Source organism: Palaemon carinicauda, chromosome 2 (assembly GCF_036898095.1).
Source record: "Palaemon carinicauda isolate YSFRI2023 chromosome 2, ASM3689809v2, whole genome shotgun sequence".
Taxonomy (NCBI): domain Eukaryota; kingdom Metazoa; phylum Arthropoda; class Malacostraca; order Decapoda; family Palaemonidae; genus Palaemon; species Palaemon carinicauda.
Window position 1 is genome coordinate 456,598 of NC_090726.1, and position 20,000 is coordinate 476,597.

General features: G+C 30.8%; 1 non-coding gene across 1 annotated transcript; it reads left to right on the forward strand.

Annotated features, from left to right (window-relative positions):
• The first annotated feature begins 16,248 nt into the window (after positions 1–16,248).
• On the forward strand, positions 16,249–16,330 carry TRNAS-GCU (transfer RNA serine (anticodon GCU)). The gene has a single exon. It is a non-coding gene; the product is annotated as a tRNA-Ser (tRNA).
• The last annotated feature ends 3,670 nt before the right edge of the window (positions 16,331–20,000 follow it).

Genomic DNA, 20,000 nt, shown 5'->3' on the forward strand with positions numbered 1-20,000 from the left:
TATTCCTAACATTATGTAGCAAGGAGGCCTCTTGAATTCAATAGCGTATTCACAGTATAAATTTACATCCTCTTACATTTATAACCAAAGATAACTTTTATACCAAAGGGTTAACAATAGGATGCAACGTTGCCTCTCATTTGAAGGGGCCAGGGTTCGATATCAGAAAGAAATAGAAATTTATTTCTAATTGAGCACAATAATGAGTGGATTTTCATCCATATTGATTCATTAGGGGTAATTCGAATTAAAAGCTATCAACAGTGTCACCTGATGGGTTGAGTAATCAAGGGAAACTCTCTGGTAAGAGACTGATGTCTCGCCAAGTAAATCCTGAATTGTAGTTAGCAGTTAGGTTCCCACTTCATTTGAGCGTCTGGTGGCATGGTTAGAAGCGACATGGCCTTTCATTTGAAGGGGCTAGGGTTCAATCCCGGTATGAGATAGAAATTCATTTACAATTATACACACACACACACACACACACATATATATATATATATATATATATATTTTATATATATATATATATATATATATATATATATATATATATATATATATATATACACAGCTGTTTTACCTAAAACATCAAGTGTATGATAATGTGAACCACACATTAAATTGCATAATGTTGTCAAAAATCCAATACTTGTGAACCCTTTTGTATTTAACAATTGAACTGCAAAATATAAGTCCATAAAAAAGGGCTTGAATATGATATACTTAAGAAAGTTTTGAAGATGCAAGGATAAACTCCTACAATAAGTACCAAAAAGGTGAACATAAATTTCAAGAATAATGTACACACACTTATTTTTGTATTTCTTTCCAATAAAACATTTTCCCTACATGATCTTTTTGTACAATAACCTGACAACAAAAAATACAAACGCACTGAAAATATGATCGTATATAATGGTACTCACGAGACTTTTCCTTTTTTCGTTTTTTTTTTTTTTTTTTTTTTTTTGTAGTCCTTGAGTAAAAACAGCGGAGTACATCATCCTAGAAGGAGAGAGGGTAATTTATCTGAACGTAATTAAGCTTCGCACATTATTTACGGAAGCGTCAAAAAACGAGATTACTTCTCATGCCTCATGTAGGAGAGCAATAGGGAAATAGCTTCCTCTGAGAAAGGATGAAGTGTTGATTAAATGAAGGGGAATGATGTAGGTAACAGAAGCAAGAATCAATAGAAGTGAAGATAAGAATTTCTTGTATCTTTCCTTCACTCTTTTGACATTTTCGAAGGGAAGGGATTCTTTTGAACCATAGAACTTAAAAATCCTCCTTTCGTCGCCAGTGACCAACTGCTCTGTAGCGCAGGTGTATCACGCACGCTCGTACACTGTAACGGTATTACTGTTTTTTTTTTTGTTTTTTTTTCACTCTCCCCTCGCACTGATAATTAAATCTGTTTATGCCTCTGTCTACTTGTATCGATCTATTTGAATTTTTGTGACCTTCTTTTACTGAAACTGTTGTTATAAAAGCTTGATGTCTGTTGAAGTAAAGTTAGTTGCAAATTTACGCCTCTCTCAGTTACCACCTAATTGACGATAAGCATATATCAATAATAAAATCATGAAGGTCTGACCTTCCCTCCCTGGTGATCTGCCAGACTATGGTTCGGGTCCTGCTGAAGCTCAATAGTTTCTTATAGTGTCTGCAACCTCTCCATCCTTGTGAGCTAAGATCTAGAAGGATTAATACTTTTTCTTCCAAACACTAGATCTACCCTCTGAGTCATCAGCAGCCAGTGACCTGCCCTCCCTTGGCCTAGAGTGGTCTTGGGCGGTAATTAATTGTATAAAGGGCCAGTCTGTAGTTTAGGGCATTGTCCTGCTACCTAGGACATTGTCAATGTCTATTGCTTTTTCCATTCATGGGTGGCCTTAAAATTCTATGCTGTTCCAGTATCCTTGATAATAAATGTGGCAACGATGTGGTAACGTCCCTGACTAGTGAAAACCAGACTGGGTTCGAGTACAACTAAAACTCATTATTTTCTTTGGTCGCTGCAACCTCACCATCTTTGTGAGCTAAGAATGGGTGTTTAGGCGGAGCCTATAGGTCTATCTGCTGAGTTATCAGCAACCATGGCCTGTCCCTCGTAGCTTAGGTGTAGAGGGGCTTAGGTCCTGATTTATATATATATATATATATATATATATATATATATATATATATATATATATATTTATATATATATATATATATATATATATATATATATGCATATACATACATATATATATATATATATATATATATATATATATATATATACATATATATATATATATATATATATATATATATATATATATATATATATATATATGTATATTTATATATATATATATATATATATATATATATATATATATATATATCTATATATATATATATATATATAATATATATATATATATATATAGTGTCAGTCTCTAGGGCAATGTCACTGCCCCTTGCCCCTGCAATTCATGAGTGGTCTTTGAATCTTTGAACCATCGAGCTTGGTTCTAGCAGTACTTTTCTGATTGTTCTAGCATCACAATAAGCGTAATCAATTCATATCTGTTAATTAAAGGCATGCAGATATGTTTACTTGATTATGAATATGAATAATGAAGTGTATATATGTATAAGCTGGATATTATCTGTATGTTACTTACTTACAGGATGATTTTGTTTTCTGCTACTCTTATATTCAGACAGCTATTCAACAAGGGCATTTTCTAAATAGTAATATGTTTAATTTGCAGTTAATCACAGAATCAATCAAGTTTTTGACATTTTTCATGATCATATAGAGAAAACCCTAATTATTGAAATGACCACATAATACAAACATTTTGTCACATGCTAGATTCAGAAAAAGCTAACCCTATTATTATTATTATTATTATTATTATTATTATTATTATTATCAGAAGTCAAGAATTTCTAAATTACATGGTACACCACTAGAAATGAAATAAACAAATGCAAATATTAAGGAATCACAGCTGAGAAAAAACATATAAGGATAAGGAATAAAAGTATATGATATAGACAAGAAGTAGATGGGAAACTACTAAAAGACAAGAAAAATTAAATGTCAGAATTATATTTGATTTTTATATGCTTATGAATTAATATAAAAAGGCCTATCAATAAAGGCTCATTTTAGCAGGAAGGTAAAACGTAAAGAATAAACGTTAAGCTAATAATGACTTGTTTTGCAAATCAAAAAGTGATAGTTGAGCAAGGTTATGATGTTAGTAAATTCAGAATCGTAAAAACAAAACACTAATAAATGATTGAAAACATACGTTTTTATACCCTTTTATTAACTTGATTAAGAAATGCATTTAACTTTCTTCGTGATTAAAATTAGATCATAGAATGTTAAACTCTTTATACACGTTGTAAGGAAAACATATTTCCTTTCCAATAACATCCTAAAATTATTTAGTTGTATAACCCAGAATAGATTAATATATGAATTGAACATATAATTGCTCTTGTTTCCATTGCTGTTTAACAAATTTTACCCTGTTTTGACCTTAAAGGAGACCATATAATGAATTGAAAAATAAGATTCTTCACAAAATAAATTGCTACATCTTGATAAGTACCCGTTATCGCCAGATATTGACCTCATATTTTACCAACTTTATACAGACTTGAAATACATTATATCCCAAGGAAATAGACCACTAAATGGATCACTAATTCAGACAGTAAATATATATATATATATATATATATATATATATATAATATTTATATATATATATATATATATATATATTTGTATATATATGCATATATACATATACATATATATGTATATATACATATATGTATCTATATATATATATATATATATATATATATATATATATATATATATATATAAATATATATATGCATATATATATAAATATATATATATATATATATATATATATATATATATATATATATATATGTGTGTGTGTGTGTTAGTGTATATATACGCATATATATATATATATATATATATATATATATATATATATATATATATATATGTGTGTGTGTGTATATATATATATATATATATATATATATATATATATATATATATGTATATATATATATATATATATATATATATACATATATATATACATATATATATATATATATATATGTATATATATATATATATATATATATATACTGTATATATGTACATATATATATATATATATATATATATATATATATATATATATATATATATATATATAAAGTTATATTCTTAATGTCACAGTAAGTCTAAAACATAGAATTTTAGAATGCATAAGGGCAATGTACATTGATGATTTATTAAACTACTCGCACATCCTTGTATCCGCCAAGTTTTCCCGCACTCCATTTGACCAGTATTCCTTAATTCTCTTTAAACGAGAGTTTTTGTTCCCCTCTTTCACTCAGGCTATTTCTCCCGTTTCTAACATATTTCTCCAGCTCCCCTCATTTGCTGCTATGTTTCTCTTTTACTTCATGCCCCTCTCCTCTCGTTTGATGGTCTAATCTTAGCGTTGTTTGGTGTTTGGAAGGTTTTCCATTGTATTCATCTTTATTTCCTAATGATAATTTTTCATTCAATATAAGCAATAACATTTTCTCTATTCTCATATCTGCAGTAAGAAAATGTTTGACAATGCTATTAAGTCTATTTAGTTCTATAATTCCCTTTCAGAGCTGCTGCTATAAATCATCCGTATGAAACAAATTCTAAAACACTTAACGACTTTAGAAAGATTCATATTTTGTTTCTTATTAAACACTTGAACATTTGGTGTATATCCCATAATAGACTTATAGATATCCAAAGGGACCTAATCGCCATAAACATCCATTCCTCCCCCTCGAACAATATGTTCATGATATAAGCTTATCCTTCATCAAAATCTGATACTTATTTGCTCTTCTACCAAAGCTCACCTCCTGTGGCTTTTCTTCTAATCTTATTCCTAATTCTATATCACTGCTGAAGAAACAATCTCCATTTCACATTGGGTTTTTATATACAGTTAAGGAAGGAAACATTTTATTATGATAGGCTGTATATGATCACAAAAATTAAAGACTTTAACGTGTCACAGATGTTCAAGATATGTAACAGGAAAATATCCATTTACCTGATAGACTTTTCTAGGTAACTCCATTACTACTTATGTTTCGTATCCTACTTGTTCTAATTGCTCCTATCTGTAATTCTGCTTTTCACTTGACATACAAACGTCATTTCTGCCATAAGTAACCTTCATGCCATTATAAACGCAAAATACATGTAAGGTATCTTATACTTAAGAGATGGAAATGTAAGTTACATCACATTCGTGTGAGTAGAATCTTCAGTACATAATACGTTTGAAAGGATCTTGGTGATATTGTTTATTTGTGAGCGGGTAGAGGATGTAGTGCAAAGCTCTCTGTCTCTCTCTCTCTCTCTCTCTCTCTCTCTCTCTCTCTCTCTCTCTCTCTCTCTCTCTCTCTCTCTCTCTCTCTCTTTCGTTATATATATATATATATATATATATATATATATATATATATATATATATATATATATATATATATATAGGTAAAATCCACAGGAAACAGGAAAGGAAAAGACCTGTTTCCTGTGGATTTTACCCTTTAATATATGTCACGTGCAGTGTTGTGACTGATAAGTAATATATATATATATATATATATATATATATATATATATATATATATGTATATTCAAATAAGCCATATATATTTTTGATACATTAATGTCTGGATTCTCTTAACGACCTCGGGATCAGAGCCTCAGGCGAAATCACACAAAGACAAGAGCTTGGCTCCGGCCGGGAATCGAACCCTTGTCTTTGTGTGATTTCGCCTGGGGCTCTGATCCCGAGGTCGTTAAGAGAATCCAGACATTAATGTATCAAAAATATATATGGCTTATTTGAATATGAAAAACAAGTAAAAATGTGCAAATTTTATCATATATGTATATATATATAAATATATATATATATATATATATATATATATATATATATACATATAAACATATATATACATATATATGTATATATGTACATATATATATATATATATATATATATATATATATATATATATACATATATATGTATATATGTACATATATATATATATCTATCTATCTATCTATATATATATATATATATATATATATATATATATATATATATATATGTATATATATATATATATATATATATATATACATATATATATATATATATATATATATATATATATATATATATATATATATATATATACACTACATATATACTGACATATATATATATATATATATATATATATATATTTATATATATATATATATATATATATATATATATATATATGTGTGTGTGTGTGTGTATATATATATTTATATATAGATTGATAGATATAGATGTAGATATATGTATTCATAAATCTATATATATATATATATATATATATATATATATATATATATATATATATATATATACATATATATATGTATATATATATATATATATATATATATATATATATATATATATATATATGTATATATATATATATATATATATATATATATATATATATATATATATATATATATATGTATATAGTACCTAGTATTGCGTGTCTGTATGTACGTCTCCATACATATTTACATACATATATACATATTAGAGACAACATACGTTCTAGATTAAATAACTCAATAACTTAGAATTAATATATGACAGGATTAGTTCTAAGAGCCAAATCTAATATTTTGAAATTCAATTTAATAAGAATATTTTGTTTAACAGATGTTTGCAAAAATCTCATAGATATTAATTTCAAAATACCGTTGCATGATACCAATGCTATAATGACATTTTAATCGTCAAGCTAACATAGAATTGGAGATATTCAACGACATTTAACTATTTGCGTAATTATAGTTACTGTTAACATATTTCCTTTCGAAGTTAAAAATAAGAATTTAAACTCTTTTTAGTTTTAAAATATCTTTCATTATTTAGATATGATTGGAAAGCAAATAGAAAAATTATCAAGTGTTGGTGTTAGTGTTTATGGTAATGTTAGTATTAACATTAATGATAATGCTAAAATTATGAAAATGATAATAATTTTTCCTAATTATCATTATTATTATCACCACCATCAGCATTATTATTATTATTATTATTATTATTATTATTATTATTATTATTAGTAGTAGTAGTAGTAGTAGTAGTAGTAGTAGTAGTAGTAGTAGTAGTACCGTTTTTTACTATTATCATCAATATTACCATTATAATTAATCCTCATCTCTTCTATAACTGTTATTATAAAAAAGATAAAAAAGATTTATTCACAGCAATGACATTTGCAAAAACGGAAAAATAACCTTCTATCACAACCAGCGATGACAATCTCAATAACAGATAAAATTGTGAATTGTAAACACAGAAAATCTAGAATACTAAAATATGCATACAGAGTAAATTGGCCTTCCCAAGCAAACCCGGGGTTCCCAGCTTTTTAAAGCACAAGAAGGTTAAGGGCCGTAATGAGGTCGGGTATCGAAAACTATAAATCACATTTTTCTCCCGAGGTGTAATAGCAAGAAGAAAACTTCTGGAATTAATGACGGCAATACCAGCCCTTTGCAGCTGAGCCTCTCTGCAAATTTAAGAGTTAATACGCCCTCCTGCTGCTGTATTTTTCTCTTGGCTATGAAGGAACACATTTTACTGCCTTTAGTTATAAATGAAGAGTACAGTTTATACGTGTTAACATTAAACAGTTTCTCTTGGCAGTTGTGACTCCAGAAAAGAGCAGAACGATGGTTTCTGTCATATTCAACCTTCAACTGTTACGTCGTGCATAAACACTCTAGGCTGTACACATGTCTGAATTTTGGAGGGATTCATACATCAACAGTGAATCTAACCGGTACACACATTGATCTATTTGCGACTATCTTTCATGATCTCCTCTTCTGTCTTTTCTTTCTAACATATCTTACAATCTGTCCCACTCTTTCTAAACCTTCCTCTCTCTCTCTCTCTCTCTCTCTCTCTCTCTCTCTCTCTCTCTCTCTCTCTCTCTCTCTCTCTCTCTCTCTCTCTCTCTCTTTCTAGCACTTTTAAATGAAAAACATTTTACTAACAGATTCCCACCTATTCTTACTAATTGTGCTTCTATCTTCTTCTTTGTCTGCAACTTTTTCCACTTCTATGTGGGGTCGATGTTTCTGACTAACGTTGTCCATCTACCTCTGTCCAACACTTCATCACCTGTTAATCCCTTTGATCGAAGGTCATCCGTGATACAGTCCATCCACCTTCGCTATGGTCTACCTCTTCTTCTCTTTCCCTGTACCTTCATCACTCTCCTTCTAATATACTGTTCATCTCTTGTCATGACATGACCATACCACCTCAGTCTATTTTCTTAGATCTTTCTTGGATCTTGTGCTTCTATATTATCAGTATTATTAGAATTATTGTCATTATTGAAATTACTAAGATTATTATTATGAAAATTATGAATATAATCAATATTATATAAAGAGGAATAATTCTTCTACCCACCCAGTTTTACAAATGTTCAAATATATGTTTAAACCCTGTTTATTCAGCCATGCATAAAATTACAACTGTTTCAATATATCACTAGTAATGTCATTAACTCCGGTTACCTGAATTTCTTCACTCCTTACAACTTCAACAACTTGATATCTCTCCTTACATCTTCAACAACTTAATATCTCTCCTTACATCTTCAACAACTTAATGTCTCCCCTTTCATCTTCAACAACCTAGTATATCTTCTTACATCTTCAGCAACTTGATAGCTCTCCTTACATCTTCAACAACTAAATAACTCTCCTTACATCTTCAATAACTTAATATTTCTCGTTACATCTTCAACAACTTGATATCTCTCCTTACATTTTCGGCAACTTAACATCTCTACTTACATCTTCAACAATCTCTTCTACGTGTTATTCACTCTTCCCTCTTCTACAAAAAAAAATATACAGGAAAATCAATCTATCCACCCAGGTGTATTTACGACATACATCATTTATTATGAGATAAGTTTGCTCATAAATCTTTCTCTGTATTTATTTCCACGAAAAAATATATTATTTTCCAGATTATTTACATGTGTGGCACCCACTTTCTCTCTCGGGTCCATGAATACATTATTCATCTTCTAAAGTGTTTTTGCATGATTTTCTTTTGGACATAGATAGATAGATAGATAGATAGATAGACAGATAGATAAATATATAGATAGATAGGTGGGTAGATAGATAGTTAAATAGACCCATAGATAGATAGATAGATAGATAGATATATAGAAGATATTTATTTTAATGTACTCTTCTTAAAATATTTTATTTTTCTTTGTTTCCTTTCCTCACTGGGCTATTTTCCCTGCTGGAGCCCTGGGCTTATAGCTTCCTGCTTTTCCAAGTAGGGTTGTAGCTTAGCAAGTAATAATAATAATAATAATAATAATAATATTAATAATAATAATAATAATAATAATAATAATAATAGAAATGTTAATAATAATAGTAATAATAATAATAATAATAAATAGATAGAGAGATAGATAGATAGATGAATAGTTAGACAGATAGATACGTAGATAGATAGATAGATAGATAAATAGACAGATAGATACAGAGATAGATATTTAGGCAGAGAGATAGACATAGCGTCTGTACGTGCACGTATGTAATTAACAAGAAGGAATACTTATCCTTTGTACTTTCCGTAAACTCCTATTCTTTCCTGGTAATTATTCACTGTGAAATATCCTGCGTGGAGATGCCGCTATGCGCTTTAATTATACCATTCCACCAACAGCTATGGAGAGGGATGGAGTGAAACTAAAACCATTTACATAACCTTAGAAAAATAAGAATTGACCTCGGCGTAATAAAAATTAAACCACAATTAGGAAATTGTGCGAAGGAGCACGAAAAAGTAAACGAGGAAAAAATTAAATGCTAAATGCTAAAATGAGGGGTAGTGAAGTAATATTTTAGCAGACAAAACGATAAAAAGGGAATGAAAAAAATGTAGTAATAGAAAGGAATACAGTACCAGGAATATTTGAAATCAGCTTTTCTTGGCTTGATAAACAAAAATTAATTAAAAAGGAAGATATAATTACTCTATATTCCTCCTCTTTCTCTGTTTCACTACCGGAATCACTTTTGTCCTCTGTTTAATTCAAATGCGAATCTTCTATTTATTTCTCTTAATCCATCGAAAAGGATGTGAGTTGCCTGGAGGTACTTGCATTCGTCTCCAAACTTCCTCTGACAAATCCTGTTTAGGAAATGCGAGTGACTTGTTTAATTATTCGGAAGTGTTTGTTACAATCAGTCTCTTTTAGTTGTGACAGTCGTAAATTTTATATGGAGGTTAAAATCTGGTATATATCAGATGTATACTGGGAGCTACAGCTCTATTACTACACACACACACACACACACACACACACACACACACATATATATATATATATATATATATATATATATATATACGTATATATATATATATATATATATATATATATATATATATGTATATATATATATATATATATATATATATATATATATATATATATATATGTATATATGTATATATGTATATATATATATATATATATATATATATATATATATATATATATATATATATATATATATATACCTGCAAGACGTGACACACAGGATGCTTGATACGTTTTCTATCGGCCCTGTGGTGGCTGCACAACAGCTGGTCTAACCTCAGGCTCCTTAATGGACAAGTAGCAGAAGGTTGAGGGCATTGTTACCCGGTTTTAGTCTGCGTAAATGAAAAGGTATGTGTGGCCCTTATTCTTTTCGTCATCCACTCTTCCCTTGGAGAAAGCAGCACCCTGGGTTCTCTGCACAGCTGACCTCAAACCACTGCAGGTAAACCATGCTTCCTTGTGTTCCTAGTATTAAGTGTAATACTGTCATGTCCCCATACCCTGACGAGGTGGTATTGGGAGAGTCCTAGCCTAGATTTTCATCTGAAGAACTCCAGGCCAACTTCCTAGGACGAGTCACTTCTCACCTTCACACACAGCTTACCTAGGTGGCAGCAGTTTCACAGCATGCTAGCGAGGAGCAGGGACTCTTTATTTTCTGAGTACGTAAACACTCGAATATGGAGTCCCCAGGCAAAGCCAAAGCCAGTATGGCAGGGACTTACCGCCCTTCCGAAGGGTTGAGTCACCCTATGTAAATAGGGTGGTTTGTATTTCAGTTATGGAACAAATGAAAAATTTGTAGATAATTTGTTTTTTTCCTGACTATACAAACCTTAGCTATTTACACATATGTGCCCGCCAGCCCTGTCCCCCGGGATAAGTCCTACCTCTAAGCAAAGTGAAGCACTCACAAGTGTGTGTGAGGGGGGGGGGGGGTTTGCAAGCTACCCCTCCCTACCCCCCCACTAACTAGCGGTGGGGTAGTAAACCCTCTTTAAAATTCTTATGGCTCGTCATTCAGCTACGCTGAAGTAATTACTCTATGTAAATAGCTGGGGTTTGTATAGTTGGGAGGGGTGCAGGTTATCTACGAATTTGTCATATATATTTGAGGATGTACAGTATATCATGTAGTAGGTTGGCCAGGGCACCAGCCACCCATTGAGATACTACCACTAGGTACTGGATCCTTTGACTGGCCAGACAGTAATGCATTGGATCCCTCTCTCTGGTCACGGCTTATTTTTTCTTTGCCTACACTTACACAGAATAGTTTGGCCTATTCTTTACATATTCTCGTCTTTCCTCATACACCTGACAACAATGAGATACTTAACACTTCTTCACCCAAGGGGTTAATTACTGTACTGCAATTTGTTCAGTGTACTTTCCTCTTGGTAAGGGTAGAAGAGACTCTTTAGCTGTGGTAAGCAGCTCTTCTAGGAGAAGGACACTCCAAAATTAAACCACTGTTCTTTAGTCTTGGGTAGTGCCATAGCCTCTGTACCATGGTCTTCCACTGTCTTGGGTTGGAGTTCTCTTGCTTGAGGGTACACTCAGGCACACTATTCTATCTTATTTTGTTTTCTTTTTTTTTCTTCCTCTTGTTTTTTTGAAATGGTGTGTTGGGCAGGCTTAATAGAAGGGCCATGGATGCCTGGTGGTTTATCAAGAGGTTGTCTTTTCCTTTTTCTGATTCTTTTTCTTCTCAAAACCATCCTTACTGTCCTCCCTTCAGTTGAAGTGGCTATCCTGGAGGGTATTTAGCCTTGCATGGTGTATCGGCTCCTCCATGTTGACCAGTTTTTCCGACTTTTTACTATAGTGTATGGGTATCATCAATCACTTTGTTTATAATTCTGTACGTATTGTTTTTGTTATAATTATTGTTAATCTAGTTTTTAAGTATGATGTCTCTTTTTTATTTCTATTAATTCTTATGCTGTCTGGAGACATTGAGCGAAATCCGGGACCAGTGCGTCCTAGATTTCGTCAATGTCGTCTTCTGTATTGCAATATTCGTGGTCTTCATGCAAATATCCAAGACCTTACAGTTGCGTCCAGACAGTATGATATTCTTTTGTGCTCAGAAACTTTGGTTTCTAATATGAGGCACTCATCTGAGCTCCTTATAACTGGTTTTAAGAAGCCAAATATTGTTGAAACGTGATGCCATCCCTAGGGCCAGGGGAATGGCGGTGTGTATTAGGACCGAGTACCCTGCTTCTCATAAGTCCTGCTATCAATGTGGATGTCATGAAATTCAGGTAATAAAAATTTTGTGGCAGGCATAACAACTTTTATTTGTGTTCGATCTACCGGAATCCAGACATGGATGATTCTATCTTCGATTGTCTTCTTACCATTATGGCTAAGATACAAGAAGATGATAGAAAGGCTTCTTTTGTCTTTGTTGGTGATTTTAATGCTCACCATAGGGAGTGGTTAAGTTCTATCTCTCCTACCGATCGCCATGGCTTAAGAGCTTTAGACTTTGCCTCTGAATCAGGCTGTGAGCAAATCATAAATGAAGCTACTCACAGGTCTGGTAATTGCTTGGACCTCGTATACACTGACTCCCCTGGCGTTATAACTAGTAAGGTTGGTTCTCCAGTCGGGACATCTGATCATGCCTTGATTTCATTATTAGTGAAGACTGAGCAGCCTGTCCCTGATATATCATATTCTTGTAAAATTCATATTAAATCCCAAGCAGACTGGAATGGGATTTTACATGATCTTTTGGGCTTGAATTGGTCACAATTATATAATAGTGTAGATCCTGTTGTCCCTTTGAATGAGAATCTAGTCAACATAATTGATAGGCGTATCCCTTCTCGTGTGCTAAGGTACCGAGTGAAGGACAAACCGTGGTTCAATGATGATTGTAGACGTGCTTTTTTGGAGAAGCAGGAGGCCTATCAACTTTGGAAGGGTAACAGATCAGATTTGACCTGGAACAACTATACTCAGCTCCGAGCTTTTGCTCAGAGAGTTTATGCCTCAACTGAAAAGGAGTACAATTTAACCATAAAAGAAACACTTTCTGGTACAACTCAGGAACATAAATGGTGGTCTACCCTTAAATCTGCACTCTTTGGTGTCGATGCAACAGTTCCTCCTTTACTTAAACCAGATGGCTCAGTCACTCACTGTCCAAAGGAAAAGGCAACCCTTTTGGCTGATGTTTTTGACAGTAAACAGAGTAATGAAAAACTTGAACTTCCTCATTCCTGTTTTCCTGAGGCTAAACTAAGTAGTTTAGCTTTTCGATCTCGTGAGATTAAAGCTCTGTTGGTGGACCTTGATGCTTATGGAGGTGTAGACCCAAATGGTATTTTTCCTTTGTTTTTTATAAAGACAGCAGATTTCTTAGCTCCAAGGTTATCTGTTATTTTGCGCAAGTTAGCAAGAAGAGGAGCTTTTAGCACTAGTTGGAGAATTGGTAATGTTACTCCTCTATGTAAATGTGTTCGTGGTAGCTCAAGTCCCACTGATTACCGCCCAATTTCCATAACTCCCATATTATCTAAAGTTTTTGAACGTCTTCTGGCAAAACGTCTTAATAGGTTTGCTGAAGGTAATCATCTACTCCCTAGTTTGCAATTTGGTTTTCGTAAAGACCTTGGAGCATGTGATGCCCTTCTTACAATCTCCAATGCTGTACAGAAATCCCTTGATTGTGGTCGGGAAGTTCGTATGATTGGCTTTGATTTTAGTGCTGCCTTTGACCGTGTTAATCATGAGGCCCTTGTTTTCAAACTGAAACAGTTGGGAGTGGGTGGGTCGTTTCTTAGCATTATTATTGATTTTCTAAGTAATAGATCTCAAAGAGTTGTTGTTGATGGGCACCATAGTGATTATAGGAATGTGATATCCGGTGTTCCACAGGGTAGTGTTCTTGGCCCATTACTTTTCATACTATATACACATGACATCTGGTTTGGCCTAGAAAACAAGCTTGTTGCATATGCAGATGATGCTACTCTCTTTACATCAATTCCATCCCCTGAATGTAGATCTAGGGTTGGTGAATCCCTTAATAGAGATTTAGCTAGAATTAGTGCATGGTGCAAATTATGGGGTATGAAGTTGAATCCTAACAAAACTCAAAGTATGATTGTAAGTAGGCCAAGGACGGTGGCTCCTCAACATCCGGATCTCAGTATTGATAATGTTTCTTTAAATATGTATGACTCTTTCAAAATTTTAGGTGTGATTCTCGACAGTAAATTTACTTTTGAGAAACATATAAGGTCTGTGTCTTCTTCAGTTGCACAAAAAATAGGCTTATTGAGAAAGTCTTTCAAGATTTTCAGTGATCAATCTATTCTGAAGAAGTGTTTTAATTCTTTCATTCTACCTTGTTTTGAGTATTGTTCTCCTGTCTGGTGTTCAGCTGCTGATTCTCATCTTAATTTGTTGGACAGAAACTTACGGTCTATTAAATTTCTTATTCCTGATCTAGATATTAATCTCTGGCACCGTCGTTCAATTAGTTCATTATGCATGTTGCATAAGATTTTTCATAACTCTGACCATCCTTTACATTCAGATCTCCCAGGACAATTCTATCCTGTTCGTAATACTAGACAGGCAGTTAATTCTAATAGTCAGGCCTTCTCCATCACGAGGCTCAATACTACGCAGTACTCTAGAAGTTTTATTCCAGCTGTGACCAAGTTGTGGAATGATCTTCCTAATCGGGTAGTTGAATCAGTAGAACTTCAAAAGTTCAAAGTTGGAGCAAATGCTTTTTTGTTGACCAGGCGGACATGAGTCTTTTTATAGTTTATTTATGACATATTTGTTTTTTTTGTTGTTAATAGTTTATATATGACATGTCTGTTTTGACGTTGTTACTTATTTTAGAATGATTTATTGTTAATTTGTTCTCTTCATTTATTTATTTCCTTATTTCCTTTCCTCACTGGGCTATTTTTCCCTGTTCGAGCCCCTGGGCTTATAGCATCTTGCTTTTCCAACTACGGTTGTAGCTTGGATAGTAATAATAATAATAATAGTAATAATATATATATATATATATATATATATATATATATATATGTGTGTGTGTGTATATATGTATATATATACATACATATATATATATATATATATATATATATATATATATATATATATATATATATATATATATATGTATATATATATGTATATATATATATATATATATATATATATATATATATATATATATACATATATATATATATATATATATATATATATATATATATATGTATATATATATATATATATATATATATATATATATATATATATTTATATATATATAAATATACATATATATAAATATATATATATATTTATCTATATATATATATATATATATATATATATATAAATTATGCAATTAAATATTTTTTCTAATTTCGTTAACCAATTAATGTGAGGATACTATTTTAAAAGATATATTTTCATGACCTTTTACTTATGTTTCCATGTTCTTTGTGGAACAAAGTAAGATCATACAGTTTGTAATAAGTAGCTAATTTGCACATAAATTTCAAGTACCTTCTTATAAAAATATCATTAACTTCCATGTATAAGAATTATGAGTTTTATTAAAGAACAGACGTATTCTCATGAGACGAGGTGGCCCAGTGGTTAAGGCGTTGGACTGCTAATCCAATAGGGTCTCCCTGCGTGGGTTCGAATCCCATCCTCGTCGAACGTAAATAGGTTTTAAGAACAATTGATCCAAAGATACCTAAACTTCCTATACCTTGTTATTAGCAATGCCACCATTCCTCATGCCCCCTTACCCAACTAGAGAAACTTTAGGGTATTTTGCTTGCAAATTCTGAAACTAGAAGTTTCCCAATATACTATACACATACTAGTCACTTCATACTATTTAATGTTACTGTAATTTTGAAGTTTTGCTCTCACTTCTGAATTAATTGGGCTTTGTCATAAACGTAAGGAACTAAAATGTACCATAGGAAAATGAAAATAATTGGTTTTAAGTGCAAATGATATCAAGGAAAATATTTCTTACACTGAATTGTAACTTGCTCGGGAACAGTGATTTTAAGTGGAAGCCTCGAATATAGTAGTGTAGAAATTCTAATATGCCGATAGAAATTCTGCACCAACATTTCAATTGATTATTAGGATTTATCAATTATTCAAATGTCACAACTATTCTATTTCCTTTTTGTTACATTATCTTGTTCAATTCTCTAATCTTTTAGTTCTCTTCAATTGTTTAATTTTCCATTTTCCTTTACTGAACATGTTTACAATTATCTTGCTTCAGAATAACAAACTGAATATACACAACTATGGATGTTGATTGAACAGAAAATTAACCTTAGTTTATCAATAGGTTATTATATAAGGATAGATGGTCTTTGGTCAGACAGACTGACAGACATAGAGGCAGACAGCCAGATAAAAAAAGTGTTGAATAGTAAACCTTCTTTTGAAAATTCCATCAATAAAACAATTTACTTAGAGTAAGTAAAGTGCTGTATGGGAAAATATATAATCAAGGGGATTATTTTACTTTTAATTAACATGACTCAAGTTTATTAGTGCCATATAAAACCAATAAAAATATTTCACCTTAATTATCAACATTCCCTAAAGCTTAATGATGTGAGGAGGAGAAAAGTAATTAAGGGCTCAGACTTTTCCAAAGTATGTTATTAAAGGTTTGAACTAAGAATTTATTTGCATATTAAGGGAGTCTTCTCTTCTTCAATGCTATCTAAAAGTCATCTGCAAAATGGAAAACAAACAAATAAGAAATTTCTTCTCCTTCTTCCCTCTCAGTCCTTCATAAAACTTTTCTCTTAGTTTTTCTTTCTGTATATGTGTGTGTAACCAACAAAAGAGCAATTCACTTACCTCTATCCATATTCATATTTAATTACTTACAGTAATAATTTAATGCAAATTCTTATGGACATTTTGAATCATTACTTGCGTGTTTACTGACATCTGTGTGAACACAAGAATAAATACTTTATATGTCTAGATTTCGTTACGATAATAATATAATGCAAATTATTATGTACGTTTCGAATAATTACTTGCGTGTTTACTGAGATGTGTGTAAACAAATGAGCATATATATGTATATGTACCATTTATAGATTAATACTATTTTTCACATATGTAAAACGTAAATTTTTTTTTTATGTTGTTAATGAAACGTTAAATGAAGTCAGGGCAATATTAAGATTCAATACCTACTTTTTAGATGAGGAATATATTATTACAAGTTGTGGACTCACGTATATTATATAACTTTATAAGCAATCAGGGAGAAGTAAAAAAACATATCCTGTAGATTATATAACTTTATAAGCAATCAGGGAGAAGTCAAAAGACATATCCTGTAGACTGTACAAAAAGATATGGTACTAGACAAACCCTAAGGGGGATTATTCAAAATGAAGATTAATAAAAAACATTCAAGTATAAAGTAATAAAATATATTCTGTCGTGTATATATATATATATATATATATATATATATATATATATATATATATATATATATATATATGTGTGTGTGTGTATATATATATATATATATATATATATATATATATATATATATATATATATATATATATATGTATATATATATATACAGTATATATACATATATATATACATATGTATGTATATGTATATATATATATATATATATATATATATATATTTATATATATATATATATATATATATATATATATATATATATATATATATATATATACAGTATATATACAAATATCGGTATATATGTACGTATGTATATATATATATATATATATATATATATATATATATATATATATATATATATATATATATATTTAGTGTGTATTTATTTATATATATATTTATATATATACACACACACACATATATATAAATATATATATATATGCATATATATACATATATATATATATATATATATATATATATATATATATATATATATATATATATATATATATATATATGAAGAGGCAAAATCTTGAATAATAATATAATTCTAACATCATATTTTAAAAACGTAGTTTCCAACTTTATTTTCTATCCGAGAACACAACCGATTTTGTAAGTGAGTCATGTCATCGGTATTTACTCGGATGTTACTTGGTGGGCCAAGACAAACATCCCGTTATTGAGAGGAGGTGATTGAGGGAGTCGAAGCCAAAGGGCCCTGTTTATCCTTTCTCCGGTGTCTGATGGGATACCTAGGCCTATCTCTCTCTCTCTCTCTCTCTCTCTCTCTCCTCTCTCTCTCTCTCTCTCTCTCTCTCGCGCGCGCGCGCGCGCGCGCGCGCGCGCGCGTTTTGTGTCTCGGCTAAAAGTGGATCCTGTCTTGAGCTCCGAGGCTTAAACTTTGTAATGCCTGAACTTTATTTGAATCTTCTAGTATCTATTTTCATTTATACAAGAGTGATCGTTTGAGTATATTGTATCTAAAGCATTTTCCTTGGATAATATAATATGGACGATTTTCAGTGGAAATTTTTCATTATATATTTCAAAATGCTATTAAAATAAGAGCGACTTTTAGTGGAATTTTTCATTATATGTTGCAAAATTGTATTACAATATGAACAGTTTTGAGTGGAATTTTTCATTATATATTCCAAAGGTTATTACAAGATGGACGATTTTAGTGTAATTTTGTATTACATATTTCAAAATCCTATTGAAATATGGCTGGTTTTCAGTGGAATTTTTCATTATATATTTCAAAATGCTATTACAATATGAGTGATTTCGGTGGTAATGTTCACTATATATTTCAAAATTGTATTAAATTATGAACCGTTTTCAGTGGAATTTTTTTTATTATATATTACAAAATGCTAATTCAATATGGGCGATTTTGAGTAGAATTTTTCATTGTTTAAAAATGCTATTTAAATATGAACGGTTTTCTGTTGAATTTTTCATTAAAAATTTTAGAATATTATACTGTTTGTTCATATTTTGAACCTCTGCAATTTCAAATCAAAATGAGACCCTGGTTTTATGAGTTCAGACATTTCCCATCCTAATATCAATGAAAATGGGAAATAAATGTTCACGATATCAACAAATGTTCAAAAGATCTTTATTTTGTATTTCAGTCTCTAGTCTCAAAAAGGTATAATCCTTTTCTGTTTTGAAATTGAGCTTGTGATTATTTGTTGAATAACAATAATTTTATATCATTAAATGAAAATCCTTCAGTGTATGCTTGTGTTTGTATGTATGTGTATGTATGTGCATGTGTGTAAGAGAGAGAGAGAGAGAGAGAGAGAGAGAGAGAGAGAGAGAGAGAGAGAGAGAGAGAGAGAGAGAGAGAGATATTGGTA